This window comes from Jaculus jaculus, chromosome 8, assembly GCF_020740685.1.
Source record: "Jaculus jaculus isolate mJacJac1 chromosome 8, mJacJac1.mat.Y.cur, whole genome shotgun sequence".
Classification (NCBI taxonomy): Eukaryota; Metazoa; Chordata; class Mammalia; order Rodentia; family Dipodidae; genus Jaculus; species Jaculus jaculus.
The window spans coordinates 23,366,450-23,385,659 of record NC_059109.1 but is presented as its reverse complement, the minus strand read 5'-3'; the positions used below and the strand labels follow the sequence as shown (position 1 = coordinate 23,385,659).

At 41.3% G+C, this 19,210-nt stretch overlaps 1 protein-coding gene across 5 annotated transcripts in view; it reads left to right on the top strand.

Annotated features, from left to right (window-relative positions):
* Window positions 1-375: 375 nt before the first annotated feature.
* Window positions 376-19,210, top strand: part of Fam135a (family with sequence similarity 135 member A) — a 106,743-nt gene continuing 87,908 nt past the window's right edge. For all 5 annotated transcript variants that reach the window (XM_045156202.1, XM_004653062.2, XM_004653061.3 and 2 more), the window contains exons 1-2: window positions 376-489; window positions 1,965-2,053. The gene's annotated coding sequence lies outside the window, so the exon portion shown is untranslated. The remainder of the gene's footprint in view (window positions 490-1,964; window positions 2,054-19,210) is intronic.

Genomic DNA, 19,210 nt, shown 5'->3' with positions numbered 1-19,210 from the left:
CTTTCGGCACGCCTCTCCCGGGACTCCAAATGTAACCCTAAAGGTACGGCTAAGGCTTCGCCTCTGCGCTCCGCGCGTGGCGCCGGCGCACTTTGTTGACGCAGAGCTCGTATTCTCGCGGGATCTAGGGAATCTGAGCCGAGGCCGGGCGAACACGTCTTGAAATCTCAGTCGGCGGGCTCAGGAGCCGGAGCGGCCGCGTTCCGAGCGCTCCAGAGGGGCGGGGCGCGGAGCTGGAGTGGGCGGAGCCTGTGCTCTGAGAGGGAGGGGCGAGGCGGGAGGGGGAGGGGAGAGGGAGAGAGGCCGGGGGCGGGGCCCTGCGTGCCCGACCTGTTGCTAGCTCCCAGGTATCGCAGCCGGCTGCCGGGGCTCCCTCGGGACCGAGCGACTGCGCATGCTCGCCGTCGGCGCTGGCCGGGGAGCCGAGCGGCCGTGACGGACTTAAGTGCTCGTTTGCGGTGCTCTGCGGTGGCGGCTTGCGATGGCGATGTGAGTGTGGGGCCCGCGGGAGGACAGGCGGGATGGTGCTGACCCCCGGGAGAGGCGGGCTTCCTACCGGACGCGGGGTTTCCCCCCAAAACCGGCGGGCGAGAGAAGAAGAGGCCGAGAGAGGGGAGCCCCTAACTGTCGCTTCGGGACGCCCCCCAGCCGCGCGCCCTCCCGCGGCCTTGTCGTCGGCGGGCCGGCTGCCGGCGCTCCCAGCTGGGTCCCGGGCCGCTGAAGGTCGGCGGGGTCGGTGGCGGCGGCACACGGAGTCCTCGCTGACCGGCCGGCGAGGGGCGGCGGCTCCGCCTGCTGCCCGGGTCCCGGCGGCCAGTGTCCCTCGGGCGGCCGGACATCACCCGTCGGCGTCCCATCTCCGCCGCCCAGCCCTGCGGGTGCTCCCAGCCTGGGGCTCCGTTGGCATCACGTGCCCCGCGCCCGGTGGTCCCTGGGGTTCTTTTTTCCCCTCTATGTCTTCCCTTCCATCCTCCCCCCCCCCCACACACACATTCGATCCAGACTGTCTCCCCGGAGCCATCCTTAACCTGGTTTCTCATCTCACTAGCACCTTCGTTCCCCCAATCTGGTACTTGGTCTTGGAAGGAGCTCTTCTGTGGGTTGTCGAATGCGGGATGTGCTTGTCTGTCGTCTGTCTTTTGTTGAGCACCGAGCATCGCTTTGCACTGGAGTTCCATCTCCCGTCCCCACTTCCCTTCTGGAGCCCTTGGACCTTAACCCTGTTTGGTATTCTGCTTCCTTTCTTTCTGTCCCGTGGCCCGCTAGCCTCTCCCTTAGGCCCATTTCTAGTGTTTAATCTTGATTTGGTTCACGTTTTTATTAAATCCCACTAAGAGTTCTAACATTCCTAGTGTGTCTTCTGCTTTCTACACAAGCCTAGTGTCCGCTGAGTAATCTTAATAAAGCTTTCCAGTTTAATAGAAGTTCTTCATCTTTCTTCACTAGCTGGAAATACCTGTGAAAGAATGATAGCACACTTGCATTACATTAAATCATTGAAGCTTTTCATTTTTAAGAATTAAGTATACCTGTCATGCTATGAGAAGCAAATTTGAGCTCAGATTTCATGAAACTCTAAGAGGTTAAAATTTGTTAAAGTTAGTCTCCCAGTAAATACAGTTCTCCAAGAACTATGGAACGAAATTCAACACATATGTAAAATTTACTGATTTGTTGGCTTACACACTGCTATTGCAGTTGCTTACATCATTTTCTTGAGTGTCAGTGTTCTTGTTAATAAATACATAGGATTACTTAAAGCAGAAATGCAGAAAAGAAGCATTATTTTTTTAATTGGGCAAAAGAACTTACTGAAAAGATGTCAGCCCCCCCCCCCATTTCATTGTGGTCAAGTTCTGATTTACTGAAATAAAACTTCTGTCTCTGTAGATAATGGTATAATTTTGTATTTTGGTGGCATCTGCTGAAGTAGTTATTTTCAGTGGAGTTTGCCTTTATTCTAGGGTTGAAGATCAACTGGATTATGTATTTCCTTCTGGAATCTCCAAGCAGTGCACACACAGTGGATTCTTCCTTAAGTTATCTATGCCAGGTAGGAATTAAGCTTTTCTGTTTTTATTTTAAGAAGGGAAATGCCAAGATAAAAAAGGCATAGTTCCTTGTTCAAAGTAGCCAAGAGGTGAAAAGTGGAAGGAAGGGCTAGTGTTATTAACCCACACTTTAATTAGAACTAGCAGTTACTCTGTATGTTGACCTCCTCCACATTTAAGGTTCTTGAAAAAATACTTTTCAAAATGCACGTAGAAATAATTACTGTTTCTGAAAGAAGCCTGTCATCCTTTAAAGTCAGGTCAAAATAATACCAGTAAACTCCATACTATTACAGTGAGTTGATGCTGTTCTCTTAGAAATTAAATAAGGATTTGAGGTGTACAGTAGGCATAAGTCTAAACATCAAGAGATTAAACTCTTACGATATGACTCATAGTAATAGTAGAAGCTACTTAAACTTGATACCTCAGTGTCCACCTTTAAAATGTATGTAATAATAGTTGCCACCCAGTAATCAATAGCAAGCCCTAATCATTTAAACATGCTGAGGGCCACCACAGACAAAAACTGAATAAGTTATATAAACATTTTGCTCTTAGTTTTCTCATCTGGGAAATGGAGTACTAATATCTTTTTCAGATTTTAGCAGAATTCAGTAATTAAGGCTGCCTAGTGCAAGAATTGAGGCAACAAGCTTTAGCTGCCAGTATTCAGATTTTTTTTTTTTTTTTTTTAGTTTTTTGAGGTAGGATCTCATGCTAGCCCAGGCTGACCTGGAATTCACTATGGAGCCTCAGGGTGGCCTCAAACTCACAATGATCCGATTCTCCTAACTCTGCCTGTCAAGTGCTGGGATTAAAGGCGTGTGCCACCATACCCAGCTTTCAGTTTTTATTTTACTTTACTGCTTGGCCTGTATCAGTATCACCAATGAAGGAACAGAACTTTTCAAAATACAATTTTTCATCAAGCTGTCCTTCTTATGTTTTCTTTAGAAGACCTACCTTTTTCCCTTCCCCAGAAAACTGAATTTCTATTTTTCAGTGTTCTTTAATTTATGCAGCATGACGTGTGACTGCTGATGTGGACTACATTCAAAGCTCATTTAGATAAGTAGTGGCAGCAAATGTTTCTCCATGAGTGGCTTTCCTTACTTTAAGTGCCCTCTCCTCTGGTGAAAGCTCAGCTTTGCAGTGATTACTTTTTTTAAATAACAGATATTAACTGATGAAGTATGTTGTGTTTGTGTCTTATACTAAGTAAAATATGAAAAGTCCTCAGCGTTATGATCTTCAAAGAGGCAAATGACAGGTGGCTTGGTCATGTAGAGCAGAATATAATCTAGCAACTGAGTATGTTTTTAGTCCTTGCAAGGTACTTACAAAGATAGGTAGTATGTCATGGCCTAAGCCAGCCAAAAACAGAAACCATATCTAAATCAAGAAATAAGACTAGGGCTGGAGAGATGGCTTAGTGGTTAAGCCTAAGGACCCTGGTTCAAGGCTTAATTCCCCAGGACCCACGTAAGCCAGATACATAAGGTGATGTATGCATCTGGAGTTCCTTTGCAGTGCCTGGAGGCTCTGACACGCCCATTCTCTCTCTCTGCCCCTTTCTCTCTCTCTCTGTTGCTCTCAAATAAATAAATAAAAATAAACAAAAAACTTTAAAAAAAGAAATGACTTGCTCAGATATTCAGACTCAGTCAACCAACACATACATAACCAGAATTTATCCCAGATCACCAATTTAAGAATGCAAGACGGATAATCCAGATGTCACAGGCTGATTGTTCATTTAGCTTAAAGAAAGAGCCCTTGTAGTTTAGAGGTCTACAATGTCCTAGGCGAGTTGGACCTAGCAAAGGCAGAAGTTGAGTGTATAACTTCCACCAAGAAACTTAGCTTCCTCCTCTCCATGGCCTGATACATATGTAATTATTATGTAAAAAAGAACTTGTCATTTATAAGAAAACAGCGTTCTGAAGACTTTTAGGATTACTTTTGTTTTATGCTTCCTTCTTACTTCTTCAGAGAAGCCAAAAAAAAATATTGACATAAAATATAGACTATCTACTGTTAAGTGTTACCATTATTCTTCATTTAGAAATTTCCCCCATTCCTCTAATATTTACTTAACAGGCTTACGTGTAACTACTTATTCTTGATGTTCTTTGCTCTGGTTGTGGATCACAAACATGCTATCTGTTAGCATGAGGCCTTGTGAGTGAATCTGCTATTCCTGTATTTGTTATCAGTATGCATAAGTTTGTCTTCATACAAGTCTCTGACTGCATGGAATGTGAATGTTTAATGGCAGTGTGGCACCTTGATGCAGGTTTAACTGTGCTGGCTAGTATTCCACTAGAGAAATTGAACTGTTTCCTCATGCTGGAGAAAAAAATAAATTATTGGATATAATTTTTCTATAGGTAGTATCACTTTTGGGGCTGTCAGTCATTATTACAGTCTGAACCCATTTATCTCACAGTATCTTAAGTTGTAAGAAGAATTCATGAACTGCAACTGTTAGCTCCATAGTTGATGGAACGTGGTCCCTTTATTCTTTATTTCAACACCGAATGTGACACCTCCAATTTATTCAACTCCTTTTCCCTCTGCCTTAGTACATGGAACATCCCAAGGGTATTGGTTGCCCTTGGTGAAGACTTGGGCTGTTGCTTGATTTCTTTGAGAGGAACAAGTTCATCAGGAGGATCTGCTGAGCTGTGCCTCTTAGTTTTAGGTGCTTCCATATCCTTTTTATAGGTTTTAATGAGTTAAAGAATTTAGTTCAAGGTGATATTTCAGGATCATTGTAGATGATGTTATAGAAGCATCTCCCACATTTTTCAAATATCTGTACCTGGACTGTCCTTTGTGAATATTAGGTATCACTAAACTGCTCTGATGGAGGACCATCCCAGTACTAGAAGGTATACATGGAAGTGCTATGATAAATCTAGTATTATTGCTGGAATAGTTACTATATATGTATATATGTATATATGTATATGTATGTATATATATATATATATATATATGTACACATACACACACACACATACCTACCTACATACCTACATATATATACATATACATATATATACACACACATACATACACTATCAGTTAAAAGTTGCCTTAGTATCTGTAGATGGTCATATCCAGTAAAATATGTCAGACATGTCATTTAAAGTTTCTTTGTAGCCACATTAAGAAAGCAGGTGAAATTAGTTTTGATAATAATCTTGGATAATGTATTTAAAATATTATTTCAAGATGTGATTAACATAAAAACAATGAAATATTTACATTTTATGCTATATTTGACATTCATTGTATAACTTATTTACAGCTTATGTCAGCACACTACTTCTTTTCCTTTTAGTACTTTTACTTTGAGTACTCCTTTCAAAACAATAAAGTTTTTAATGAAGAAATATTTCACATTGCATCAGTATTGGATTGAAGTTAATTTTAAGTTAAAATGCAGAATTCAGTCTCTCAGTCACACTAGTCACATTTTTATTCCCTTATAGTCCATGTTGCTAGTGGTCTCCATGTTGATCATAGCAGTTCTAATAGACCTAAAATGACTTTCAGATTAATCAGTGACCTTGTTTTTTGTTTGTTTTTGCTTGTTTGTTGATAGAAAACTAACCTTTCTTGAAGTACACCAAAACAATTATCAGTTCTCTCATCCTGTCAGGTTTGGTTGGCAAGAAAAAAAATCCATTTTTGTCTCTAAATTTCTAATTTGGTATCAGAATCATTTTCTTCTCTAGATTGCTATTAGTGGCCCAGGAAGAATTCCTATTTGATTAGCTTCCAGATTATTTGGTTTTAGTTTTCTTTGTCAGAGGCAGGAGAGTGAAGTAGTCTCAGGTACATGTCTGTCTCGTAGCTGCAGGGGTTCAGGCAGAAGGGATGGCTTCAGGCAGTGCAGAAGGCCATGGCAACCATGGCATACAATGAGTGCAGAAAATTGCAGTGGCTAATCCCCTGTGCATCACCCGACTTCAAGAAAAGAAATTCTGTTGGCAGCTTATTTAGTTCACAAGAGGCATGAGAATTTGTATAAGTCATAAATTTCAAACTGTGAAGTCATAAAATGAATTTGCACTGTGATTGAATTTAGTTTTGAAGTATGTGTGCTCAGTGTATATGCATGTGTATGTGTTGTATGTGCATATGCTAAATGCACGTGTATGAACAAATATCTATACCCCATGCCCATATGTGCAGAGGCCAGAGCACAATGTTGGTATCCTCCTATCACGCTTCCACCTTATTTCCCCTGAATCTCTCATTGAACCTGGAGGTCTCTGTTTTTTTGTTTTTTTGTTTTTTGGCGGGGGGGGGGGGGGGGGGGGGGGCGGCTAGACCTGCTGATCTGGGAGCCCCAATGGTTCTCCTATCTCCACAACCCCTTCAGTTGCAGATGGTTATGTCTTTGTTTGTACATGGGTTTGGGGGATTGAAGTAGGTCCTCCTACTTGAACAGCAAATGCCACCTCCTCAGCTCTGGGTTTGTTTCTCAACTAGTTAGCAGTGTTTTAAATTAAGATGCTATCTTTAGAGAAGAAAGACGTCCATATCTTCTTGAGAATATCGATATTCCCGGTAGTGTTGAGACATTTACTCAAATGAATGAGTAGCATTTGTAGATGGAAAAAAAATGAGTTTCTCCATTGAGAGATGTCTCAATTTTTATTTCCTCCTCTTGATTTTTTTTTTTACCTTTTTTTCTCTTTAAATTTTTTCTCCTAGCTATGTATAAAAATAAAAACATTTCTTTTTTGCTTTTGTAGGACTGTGAAAGTCACCATGATTTATCTGCATCACTTTACATATCTGTGTATATGTATGTTTCTGTTTAGGAGCTGTTAGGAAAAAGGATAAGAATAGAGGAAACTACACAGCAGCAATAGAACAGAAAGCATAGCACGATACCAGAGACAGGAAAGAAGAAACATCTATACCTTCACTGATTGAGGAACTTATAGCCATCTGTGTTTTCAGGGTATAACTAGTATTTGTTTTCTTCAGTTTGGCTCAGCATAAGTGGAAAAATAATACTTGTGGCATCTTTAATGTTAATGGTTAAGTATTTCTTAAAAATTAAATCAAGTACCTACCATGTATCTGGCAGTACAAATTCATCAATGAACAATATAACGGGCACCTCATTATTATTGTTAGCAAAAGAGATATGATAAAGAGTGATAAAGCTCTACTTAGTGGCTCAGTTCTATAATTAGTATTTAGAAATGAAAGCAGTAGGATTATGAGTTTGAGGCCAACTTGGACTATATAGTGAAACATTGTCTCAAAAATGTATAAATAAAATGAAATAGATATGGGTAAAGTATTTCATTTGGTGGAAGTGCTCAAGGAAAGAAAAAAAAAAAAAACTGAGGAGAGAAGAGATGGGCTGTGCCAGTCGCCAAGTGTGGCTGGGAAAGGCCTAATTGAGAAGTTGGTGTTTTGAGTCAAGCCCCCAAAAGGTAAAGGGTGAGTCATGTAAATAGCTGAGGGAGGATGTTCTGGGGAAAACTAAGTGCAAAGGCTCTATGGCTGTATGGTGTGCTTGAGAAAGAAGGGGTTAAATGTGACACTGGGCAGAGGGGTTGGAGATGAGGTCAGAGAAGATGCAACAGATATGGGTAGATTAGGGTGTAGTTTAAGTGCACTTACTATATCAAAGAATTATAAGGCATAAAAGACCAAGCAGTCTAGATAGGTGTGCTGCTTCAGAATACAGATCCTTCCTCATTTTACCATGTTTGTGGCTTTGTCCTAGTCTATGTGATCAAAACTAGGTCAGTGTCAAGAAGGTATTCCAGAATATGAAAAATGAAGGCAGGTGAAATTTGGGGCAGAGAAATAGAGAAATTCCTTTTATACAAGTGAGACAGATGTTGCATACATGAGCTGGGATCACTTGACCACATTCCCCAAGTGTAGGATCGCATCAAGAGAGGCTGGGCAATACAGTCTTGGGCTAGATTTGCCTAGGGAGGAGGAAAATGGAAATGGCAAGCAGTGACAGTGTCACCACTGTAGCCACCCACATATTCATGTGTATCCTACTGAAGACACTACTATCTCCCTTCCTTAAAGAAACAACCAAAGTACGACCCATTTGTTGCATTTATCCAAGCTCACTGAAAGTTCTACAAGCACAGTGACCTATAAGCAGAACAACTCTGTTTCTCTGACACTTACCCAGTATTTTGTGATGGAATTGGAAACAAGGAAAAAAGTAAAAAGTCTCCCATGTGGGAAAACACACTAGAGACTTTCAAACAAGTGAGACAGATGGTGCAAGCATGAGCTGGGATCATTTGGCCACATTCCAAGGGTAGGATAGCATCAAGAGAGGTTGGGAAATACAACTAGCTGAGAACAGTGCTGAGTGAGACATGAAGTTTTCATGTCCTTTTCCTGGAGGTATGCCCTAGTTCTACTTTTCTGGTATCAAAACCTGTATTCATGCCATAGTGATCCCTATTGTTGCTTTCTGGATATTTCTTCCTTACTTTAACTTTAGCATTGAAAACTAGTCTACATTGGAAGGTATAGTTTTCATAGCCTGCTCCTGTGGATTTTTCAGCTTGTATGTTACAAAGCCACAGGCTTTGGCAGGTCAAGTTACTGTTTCTCTCACAGAAACTATTCTGTCAAAAATGCAATAGGAGTCTTATTTTTCTTAATTCTATTTCATATGATAGTAACTAAAATTCTTTTCTGGGTGCAATTCTGATGACATCCTTATTTATTACAGTCTTGTTTATTTCTCTCTGTACACCCAACACATTTTAATGGCCTTAACATGAAACAAATCCTCATCCCTCATTTTAGTGGTCATTGTTTTATAGCTCTACGTAACATCACGCAGTTGGTGGGATGATAGCATCCTTCCCTAATCTTTTCTGTTTATTTATTTGTTGTTTTAGTTTTGTATTCAGTGAATACAGTCAAATTTGTACCATTGTTAGCCTCCTCCCTGTCCTCCCCCCTCCACAGGGACCTTCCTAGTTGGGGAATATGGGTCATGCATTGTGGGGTTAGCCATTAGTTATAGGTAGGTGGGAGATTGATAATGGAGAACAGGCTCATTTTTGGACATGATTCTGACTTGTTTCCCAGCTCCAGCTATGGGTTCCATTCCACTGAGCAGATCAGTTGGCCAATTCAAGAGCAGTTGGTTTCCCACCATGGCTGTGCACCACTATTGCACTTGTGTGAGCTTCACGTCAGGTTGTTTGCTGCTAAGTAGGTTAGACCATGAGTTGCTTGGACAGATTCTGGTCATTTTCCCTCAGTCACTCATGTAGCAACTTTAGGCACTAGACGTGCTGTCTGGGGACTGACTTTATTCCAGCTTGCAGCCATGTCACTTCATGTTACGTGCCAACAGCATATGGTGTCTTCAGCAGTAGGGTCTTGCCACTAACCTTTGGTGGGTCATCAAGTACTCTGACAGAAATCTGTCTTCTTTTGGGAAACCTTGTAGGTCTCTGATCAAGAGGTCATTGTGGATGATAACCACATGCTGATATGGGGAGTTACAGGTCAGCACCCAAGAAGAGAAGGAAGAAAAAGATAAGTAATATGAAAAAGATAGAAGAGAGAGAAGAAGGGGAGAGAGAGAGAGAAACAGGAGAAGGTTAAGGTCAGTCTTCATTGTACCCTCTACAGGGCCTTGTGATTCAGGTGTTCCCTCTAAGGGCCTGGTGAAGGTTCAGCCATTTGATCTGTCTTTTAGGATATAGAATTTTATGGTACCATTGTAGTTTGGGTCCAGTTTTGTGTCCCCCACCCTCTCTCTTATCCTCCCCCCCCCCCAACCACCCTATTGTCCAGTCCTTGAGACGCTTGTTAGATATGTTGGCATCTTGGGTAGAAGCAGGTTAGTAGCTGTAGATGAGTGAGACTATGCTGCGATTATCTTTCTTTTATTTTTCCTTTTTTATCTTTAAGCAAAAGGATTTTTATTTTTTAAAAGAGAGACTGATTGAGAGGAGGAGGGGTTACTGTGGAGAATGGAGTTTCAAAGGGGAAAGTCAGGGGAGGGAAGGCATTACCATGGGATATTGTTTATAATCATGGAAGTTGTTAATTTAAAAAAGAAATAAATAAAAGAAATTAGGTTTAAAAAAGGATTCTTCTTTATTTATTTATTAGTTTTGTACTCAGTGAATACAGTCAAGTTGGTACCATTGTTAAGCTCATCCATGTCCTACCCCCTCCCCCTGGCCCCTCCTTGTTGAGGTATATGGGTTATGCATTGCGGAGTTAGCCCACAGTTATGGGTAGGAGAAATGTCTCTACGTATCATGACCCAATGTGTGGCTCTGACATTCTTTCCGCCACTCTTCTGCAAAATTTGCCTAAGCCATGTTGGGTTCATTTTTTGGTCTGCTTCAGCGATGAGGTGTTGGGGGCCTCTGGGTCTCTAGATATCTGATTTGGTAGGAGTTGATTGTTTTCTGTGTCGATCTCCTTCACCCTTGTGCTGGTACCCAGTTCACCAAGAAAACAGCACCCTTGCTTGTTTCACCAGTTATTCTTAGTTTCACCTGGGGCCCTTTTGAGGTATGATGGAGTGGTTCCCTCCTTAGCATCTGTGTCTGTCTGAAAAAGAGAAGCAGATACTCCAGTGTACAGTAAAGTTAGCACCAGACAAATGGGATAACCCTTATTTTTTTTTTATAGAGAATTTAATAGGTTTAGGCCCTCTTGTAGCCCATGATTGTTGGTAGCTTGATAGTGGAGAGTGGGCTCATGTTTGGATATGGTTCTGACTTGTTTTCCAGCTCCAGCAATGGGTCCCGTACCTCTGAGGGGATCAGTTAGCCAAATCAAGAGCAGTTGGTTTCCCACCATGGCTGCGCACCACTATTGCACTTGTGTGAGCATCATGACAGGTTATTTGCTGCTAAGTAGTTAGACCATGAGTTGCTTGCATAGATATTGGTCATTTTCCCCCAGTCGCCCATGTAGCACCCTCTGGCACTAGACGTGCTGTCTGGGGACTGACTCTCTTCCTGTTTCCAGCCATGTCATTCCATTTTACGTGTCAACCACATAAGGTGTCTTCAGCAGTAGGGTCTTATCACTAACTTTGGTGGGTCATCAAGTACTCTCACAGAAATCTGTCTTTCTTTTAGGAAACCTTGTAGGTGTCTGATCAAAAGCACATTGTGGATGATAGCCACATGCTGGTACTGGGAGTTACAGGTCAGTGCCCACTAAGAAAAGGAAGAAAAAGATAGCTAATATAAAAGAATTAGAGAGAAAAGAGAGAGAGAAGCAGTAGAAGATTAAGGTCAGTCTTCATCATGCACTCTCCAATGTCTTGTGGCTCAGGGCCAGTGTCTTGTTCCCTTAAGGGCCTGGTGAAGGTTCAACCATTTGGTCTGCCTTTTAGGATATAGAATTTTATGGTACCTTTGCCGTTTGGGTCTAGATTTGTGTCTCCCACCTCCTCCCCTACCCTACCCTCCCTCCCCACCCATCCTATTGTCTAGTCCTCGAGATGCTTGCTGGGTATGTCAGCATCTTGGGTAGATTCAGGTTAGGTGCTATAGATGAGTGAGACTATGCAGCAATTATCTTTCTGTGATTGGGCAAGTTCAATGAGAATGATCTGTTCCAGGTTCAACCATTGTTCCTCAGATTTCATTGTGCCATTTTTCTTACTGATGTGTAGAATTCCATTGTGTAGATATACCACATCTTAGTTATTTATTCTTCTAGTGGTGGACATGTGGATTGATTCTAGCTCTTAGCTATTATGAATTGAGCCACTATAAACATGGCTGAGCAAATCTCTGTGGACTGTGGTTTAAAGGTTTTAGGGTACATGCCCAATAAGGGAATAACTGGGTCTGTTGGTCACTCTATAATCAGCTTTTTCAGGAGTCTTCATATTGCTTTCCAAAGTGGTTGTACCATCTTACATTCCCACCCAACAGTGGATGAGGGTTCCTAATTCTCCACATCCTCGCCAGCATTTATTTTCATTTGATTTTTTGATGTTTTCTATCGTTACTGGGGTAAGGTGGAATCTTATAGTTGTCTTAATTTGCATTTCCCTGATGATTCGGGATGATGAACATTTTCTTAAGTGTGTGTTTGCCATTTGTATTTCTTCCTCTGTGAACTGCCTGTCCAGCTCTTTGCCCCATTTTGTGAGAGGGTTGTTTGGCTTTTTATTGTTTAGGTTTTTGAGTTCTTTGTAGATTCTAGAGATTAGGCCTCTGTCAGTTGGATGTTCAGCAAATATTTTCTCCCATTCTGTAGGTAATCTGTTGGCTTTGCTTATTGTAAGCTTGTCTGTAAAGAAACTCTTTAGCTTCGTGTGATCCCATTGGTTAAGTGACTGTTTAACATCGGAGCTATTGGGGTTTTGTTCAGGAAGTCTTTTTCTATTCCTATATCACGGAAAGTTCTTCCTGTATTTTCTTCCAGTAGTAGCCAAGTTTCTGGTCTTATATTGAGGTCTTTGATCCAGTTGGACTTGAGGTAGTGCATGGCGAGATGTGTAGATCAAGTTTCAGTTTCCTGCATATGGTTATACAGTTTGTCTAGCACCATTTGTTGAAGATGCTGTCTTTTTTCCAGCCTGTATTGTTAGGGCCATTGTCAAATAATAAGTAGCTGTAGTTGTTTGATCCAAAGTCCAGATCCTCAATTCTATTCCATTGGTCTATACTCCTGTTTTTATGCCAGTACCATGCTGTTTTTATTACTATGGCTTTGTAATATAGCTTTAGATCAGGTATGGTGATGCCTCCAGAGGTATTTCTTTTGCTGAGGATATGCTTGGATATCCAAGGCCTTCTCCCTTTCCATATGAATTTTAAGATTAATTTTTCTATCTCTGTGAAGAACAATGTTGGGATTTTAATTGGACTTGCATTAAATCTGTAGATTGCCTTTGGTAGGATTGCCATCTTCACAATGTTAATTCTGCCTATCCAGGAGCATGGGAGTCTTTCCATTTTCTCAAGTCCTCCTCAATTTCTTTTTTGAGTGTTTTTATGTTTTCATCGTATAGATCTTTCACTTCCTTGGTTAACATTAGTCCAAGGTATTTTATTATTTTGTTGTTGTTGTTGCTATTGGAAATGGGACCATGTCCCTTATTTATTTCTCGGTATCTTTTGTCATTTGCATATAGAAAGGCTACTGATTTTTGTGCATTGATTTTATATCCTGCTACTTTGCTGAAGGAGTTAATCACCTATAAGGGTTTTGGGATGGAGGCTTTCGGGTCTCTTAGGTATAGAATCATGTCATCTACAAATAGAGCTACCTTAACTTCTTCATTTCCAAATTGTATCCCTTTTATTTCTTTCTCCTGTCTTACTGCTTGAGCTACTACTTCCAGTACTATATTGAAGAGCAGAGGTGAGACTGGACACCCCTCTCTTGTTCCTGATCTCAGTGGGAATTCCTTGAGTCTTTCTCTATTAAATATTATTTGGGTTTTAGGAGCTTTATATATAGCCTTTATTATGTTGAGATATAAACCCACCATGCCAATTCTCTCCAATGTTTTGATCATAAAGTAATGTATTTTGTCAAAGGTCTTTTCTGCATCTCTCAAAATGATCATGTGGTTTTTGTGTTTAATCTTGTTTATGTGGTGTATTACACTGACAGATTTCCGTATGTTGAACCACCCCTGCGTTCCTGGGATGAAGCCCATTTGATCAAGGTGGATAATGTTTTTGATATGTTGTTGGATTCGGTTTGCGAGGATTTTGTTCAGGATCTTTGTGTCTAAGTTCATCAGGGAAATAGGCATGCAGTTTTCTTTTTTTGTGGCATCTCTGCCTGGTTTTGGTATTAGGGTGATAATAGCTTCCTAAAAGGAGTTTGGTAGCTTTTCCCTGCTCTCCAGTTATGTGACACAGTTTGAGAAAGATTGGCTTCCATTCTTCCATGAAAGTTTGGTAGAATTCAGCTGAGAAGCCATCTGTTCCTGGGATGTTCTGGGGGAAGTTTTGATTACCTTTTCAATCTCTATGGGTGTGATAGGTTTGTTTAGGAGATTAATCTGCTCCGAGTTTATCTTTGGTAGATGGTATGTGTCCAGGAATGCATCCATTTCCTCCATATTATCCAGTTTTGTGGAGTAGAGGTTTTTGAAATAAGTCCTGATGATTCTCCCAATTTCACTTATGTCTGTTGTGATCTCTACTTTTTCATTTCTAATTTTGTTAATTTGAAGCATCTTTTTTTTTGGTTTTTCACTTGATCAAATGGGCCAAGGGTTTGCCAATCTTGTTTATTTTTTGAAAGAACCACCTCTTTGGTCAATTTTCTTAATTGTTTTCTTAGTTTCCAATTCAATGATTTCTGCTCCAATCTTAATTATTTCCATTTGGAGCTTTTTGGGTTGGATTCTTCTTGCTTTTCCAGTGCCTTTAGGTATATAGTTAGGTTATTGATTTGGGATCTCTCTGTCTTTGTTATGAAGGCATTTAGTGCTATAAATTTTCCCCTGAGGACCACCTTCATTGTGTCCCCTAAGTTTTGGTACGATGTGTTCTCTTTGTCATTCATTTCTAGAAATTTCTCAATTTAATTTTTTATTTTGTCCACTACCCATTTATTGTTTAAAAGTGTGCTGTTCAGTGTCCAGGTGCTGATGGGATTCTTGGTGGGTCTCTTGTTGTTAATTTCTAGCAATAAAACATTGTGATATGGTATCATGCAGGGGGTTATGTCAATCTTCCTAAATATATGGAGATAGGCTTTGTGACCCAGTATATGATCTATTTTGGAGATGGTTCCATGGGCTGCTGAGAAGAATGTGTAGTCTGTGGATTTGGGGTGGAATGTTCTGTAGATATCCATTGAGTCTAATTTTTCTATGGTTTTGTTGAGCTCTCTCACTTCCCTGTTGCTTTTCTATTTGGATGCACTATCTGTTGCTGATAATGGAATATTGAAGTCCCCAACTATGATGGTGTTGGTGGTTATTTCTGTTTTATTATGAAGTAGGTTTTGTTTATGAATTGTGGTGCCCCTGTGTTTGGTGCATAGAGGTTTATGATTGTGATATCCTCTTGATGGATCGTTCCCTTGACAAATAGGAAGTTGCCTTCTTTGTCTGTTTCGATTTTTTTGTTTGATGTCTATTTTGTCTTATATTAGTATAGTTATGCCTGCTTGTTTCTTACTTCTGTTTGCTTGTTTCTTATTCCCATTTGCTTGGAATATCATTTTCCACTTTTTCACCTTGAGGAGGTGTTTGTCTTTGGTGATGAGGTGAGTTTCTTGGAGACAACAAATTGAGGGGTCTAGTTTTCTGATCCATCCTGTTAGCTTATGTCTCTTGATAAGTGAATTAAGGCCATTAATATTTAGAGTAATGACTGTGAGGTTTGATTTGATCCCTGCCATATTGTGTTGGCTTATGTGGTTTGGTGTTTTCATTGATTTTGAAATTTTTGTGCCTTCTCTGTGTTTGGTTATTGTGATCTGCTTCTTGTAGGCTCCTGAGTTTGATTGTTTGATTCTTCTGTGTGAAGAATTTCCTGAAATAATCTATGTAGGTTTGGTTTTGTGTTCATATAGTTTTAAAGCTGAGTTTTGTCATGGAAAGTTTCTTTCACCATTGTTGCAACCAGGTTTGCACTGCTGGTAGAAATCACCTGACCAAGAGCAGCTTACAGGCTCTAGGGGAAGCTCCACGATAGCAAAGAAAATGACAGCATGAACAGTGGGTAGAAATCACCCCCTGACCAACATAAGGTGGACAGTAGCAACAGGAGTATGTGCCAAACAGTGGCGTGGGGAAACTGGCTACAACACCCATAAGCCTACCCCCAACAATACACTCCCTCTAGGAGGCATTAATTCCTAAATCTCTATCAGCTGAGAACCTAGTATTCAGAACACCTAAGTTTATAGGGGAACACCTCAATCAAACCACCACATTTCACCCCTGAACCCCATAAAGTGATAACCATCCATGATGCAAAATGCAATGTACTCAGTCCAACTTTAAAAGTCCCTGTAGTTTTTATCAGTACCAATAATGTTCATGCATCCCCATAATCCAATGTCTTTTAACTGAGCCCTAATATGAAAAAAATAACCTCAAAAACCCCATGATGGCACAGAAATACATTCACCCTGCAAAAGATGGCATTGGGTATAGTAAAGAAATACTCAAGCAATACATGATTTAACAGGGCAAATACAAAATTCTGTAGCTCCAAGTCCAACTCTAGCCAGTGACAAATCTCTAAGTCTGATCATTCTAACCAGCAACAAGTCTCTGGAGTCCCACTTCCACCCCACCAGCTAGGCTACTCACAGTCCTGAGCAACTTCATTGGGGGCAGCAGCTTTCCTTAGCAGCCATCTTGTGGTCCCAGCATCTCCACTGCAATGCACAGGTCATTCTAATGGCCCCATGGGTCTGCATGCCGGCAACCAGCAAACCTGCTTCACACTGCCCATGGCCATTTCCAAAACACAAGACCATGGTGCAAACTCAATGATCCTCTCTTTCCTGCATTTCTTATACTCCACACTACCAGGTAGGGTGCCAATTTGTTAATTCAGGGGGGAATAAAGCAGACTTTGAAGAACAGGGCACTTCTTAAGCACTCAGGCCCCTTCAAAAGAGTCTACATTCTTCCTGTTGTCCCAGTGCAGGTCAGCTGGTCCAATCTCAAAAGTTGTAATCTCTCAATTGCAGCTGAACAGGCTGCAGCTTACCCAAAGATTTTTCTTTCTGTGCCATATCCAAAGCAACCCTGCACAACTTCTCAGGACACAGGCATAAGAGCAAGCTTCTCACACAAACTGCTAGCCCAGTCCAAGCAAAGCTCTTTCTCACCCTCATACGCCAAACCTCACAGTCCATAATTCTTACTGCATTCAGGTCTTTCAACTGTGACCAAAATAGCCCATCAAGCTGTACTTACAGCACTGCAAGGCATCTCTTAGGCCAAGGTTTCAAATCTTTCCACATTCCTCTTGAAAATCAGCTCCAAAAGGCCAAGGCCACATAGTCAGGTGTCTAGCAGCAATCCCACTCCTCAGTACCACATTAGTGTTGCAGTCAGGTTTGCATTTCTTGTAGAAATCACCTGACCAAGAGAAGCTTGTGGGAAAAGGAGGTTTATGAATGTTAGGATGTTTAAGGTTATCCCCACAGTTCCCTCATGTTCTGTTCACAGAAATCTTTGAACTTATTGAAACTTTTGAACTCTTGAATTGTTTCTTCTGTTTTGTCTTCCAGCCTGAGTTTCTATCCTCCACATGGCTGACTCTATTCTCGAGAGCTTCTATAGAATTTTGGGCTTAAGTTTGCATTTTCTACTACTTTCTATGTAAGTTTCCATCCCTCTGTCAAGTTCTCTTTTCACATTTTTTTAAATTTTCTTGATGCTTCTTGGAATTCATCCTTGCATTTCTTTATGTCTTCATTTGGCTTGGCCAGCTGTTTTTTGAGGTCCTCTTTTTTTTTTTCTCGCTTTCCTTCATATCCTTTAACTGTCTTTGAATCCGTTCCATTTTCTTATCTATTAGGTCTAGTCTAGTGGTGACAGCATCCACACAATTATCTGCCCTGTGTTGCTTTTCTGCAAATTCTACTATTAGCTTGGTCAGGGTTGCATTGCTCATAACCTCGTTTGGGGGTTTTGATCCTAATGTCTCATCTATGTTTTGATCAGAGACATACATTGTAGGACTGGGTGATCTTACTGGATTTACTTGCATTTGGTTTTTCATGTTAGTTCTTTTGTGCTGTGGTCCACCTTTTACAGTTTAGGGGCAGGGCCAGTGGTGCACCTTTCGCCCGGGGCAGGTTTGGGGTGTGTGGGGACCAGGTGCAGTAGAGCTGAGCCAGCCTGTAGTCACACGGGTGGGGGGGGCCGCGGAGGGGAGTTTAGCTAGTCTGGGTTCACGCAGGAGCAGGACAGAGTGGGTCTGAGGTCCCTTGTGCACCATAGTGCAGTGGAACTATGTTGGCTTGTGCCCCCTTGCCTGAAATTAGTGCAGGAGGATCCTGAGGCTGGGATTTTGACAAGAACAGCTTCTTAAGGGGTTTGGGGGACTGGTGGGCTACCCCAGAGCATGGGAATCAGCCAATTCCCTTTTTTGCCCCTTGACGTCCTCCCACTGAACATCTAATAGAGACTGCTCTTCCCTAAAGGACCCAATGAACCCTTAATGTCTTGCCTGTCCTTCCCCAGGAGGTGCAGTGCAGTTAGGTGGACGCCATCTTGACCAGAAGTCCCTTCCCCATCTTTTTATTAGTCATGGAGGTACTCAGTATGGAAACAGCATATGTTGGTACCATCCTTACCTTCATCCCTGTCTCCCCCCTCACCCCGTGAAGAGACCCTCCTCATTGGGGATGTCGGTTTTCCTCATGGGAATTATGGGTCATGAATTATGTGGGTAGCTATCAGGTATGGGAAGAGGCAATGTCTCTGTGCATAATGTCCCAACTTGTGGCTCTAACAAATCTTTCTGTCCCCTCTTCCATGAATTTCCCTGAGCCATGTTGGGTTTGTTTTATGTCTACTTCAGTGATGGGCTCTTGGTAGACTCTGTGTCTCTCACATCTGGTTTGGTAGGAGTTGTGTGTTCTCTGTGTCTGTCTCCTTCACCCTTCTATTTATAACAGGTTTACCAAGAAAGCAGCACTCTTCCTCATTTCCCCAATTACTCTATGGTTTCAACTGGGATTCCTTTATTAAGAAGTTTTAGGATTCTTTAAAAAAAAAAAAACAAAAAAAAAAACATTATTCTTGATTTGGGTTATTGGCACAATTAGCTGCAAGGCCCCAATGTCTGCAGTCTTTTTTTCCTTCTGTCATTGCATACAAACTAGCCAGTTCTTTCCAAATAAGCACAGTAAAAGAAGTATCAACACAACCAGAGTTGTACTGTTCCCATCTACTTTCCTGAGGACTGTGTACTTTGTGGATACCTAGTTCCTCATGTGACCATAGCCAGCCTTTTTTATCCATTATCTTGTTCCCATGTAAGAGGGTCACTAGTATTCTAGTAGTACATTTTCTTATTGCCAGGTATGTCATTACCAAACTAGTATCATATATTTTAGGATTTTATTGCACCTGTACCCTGCTTTGGGTATTAATTAATCTACATGTTTTCAGATTTTGTTATAGCTACTTCTCATATTAA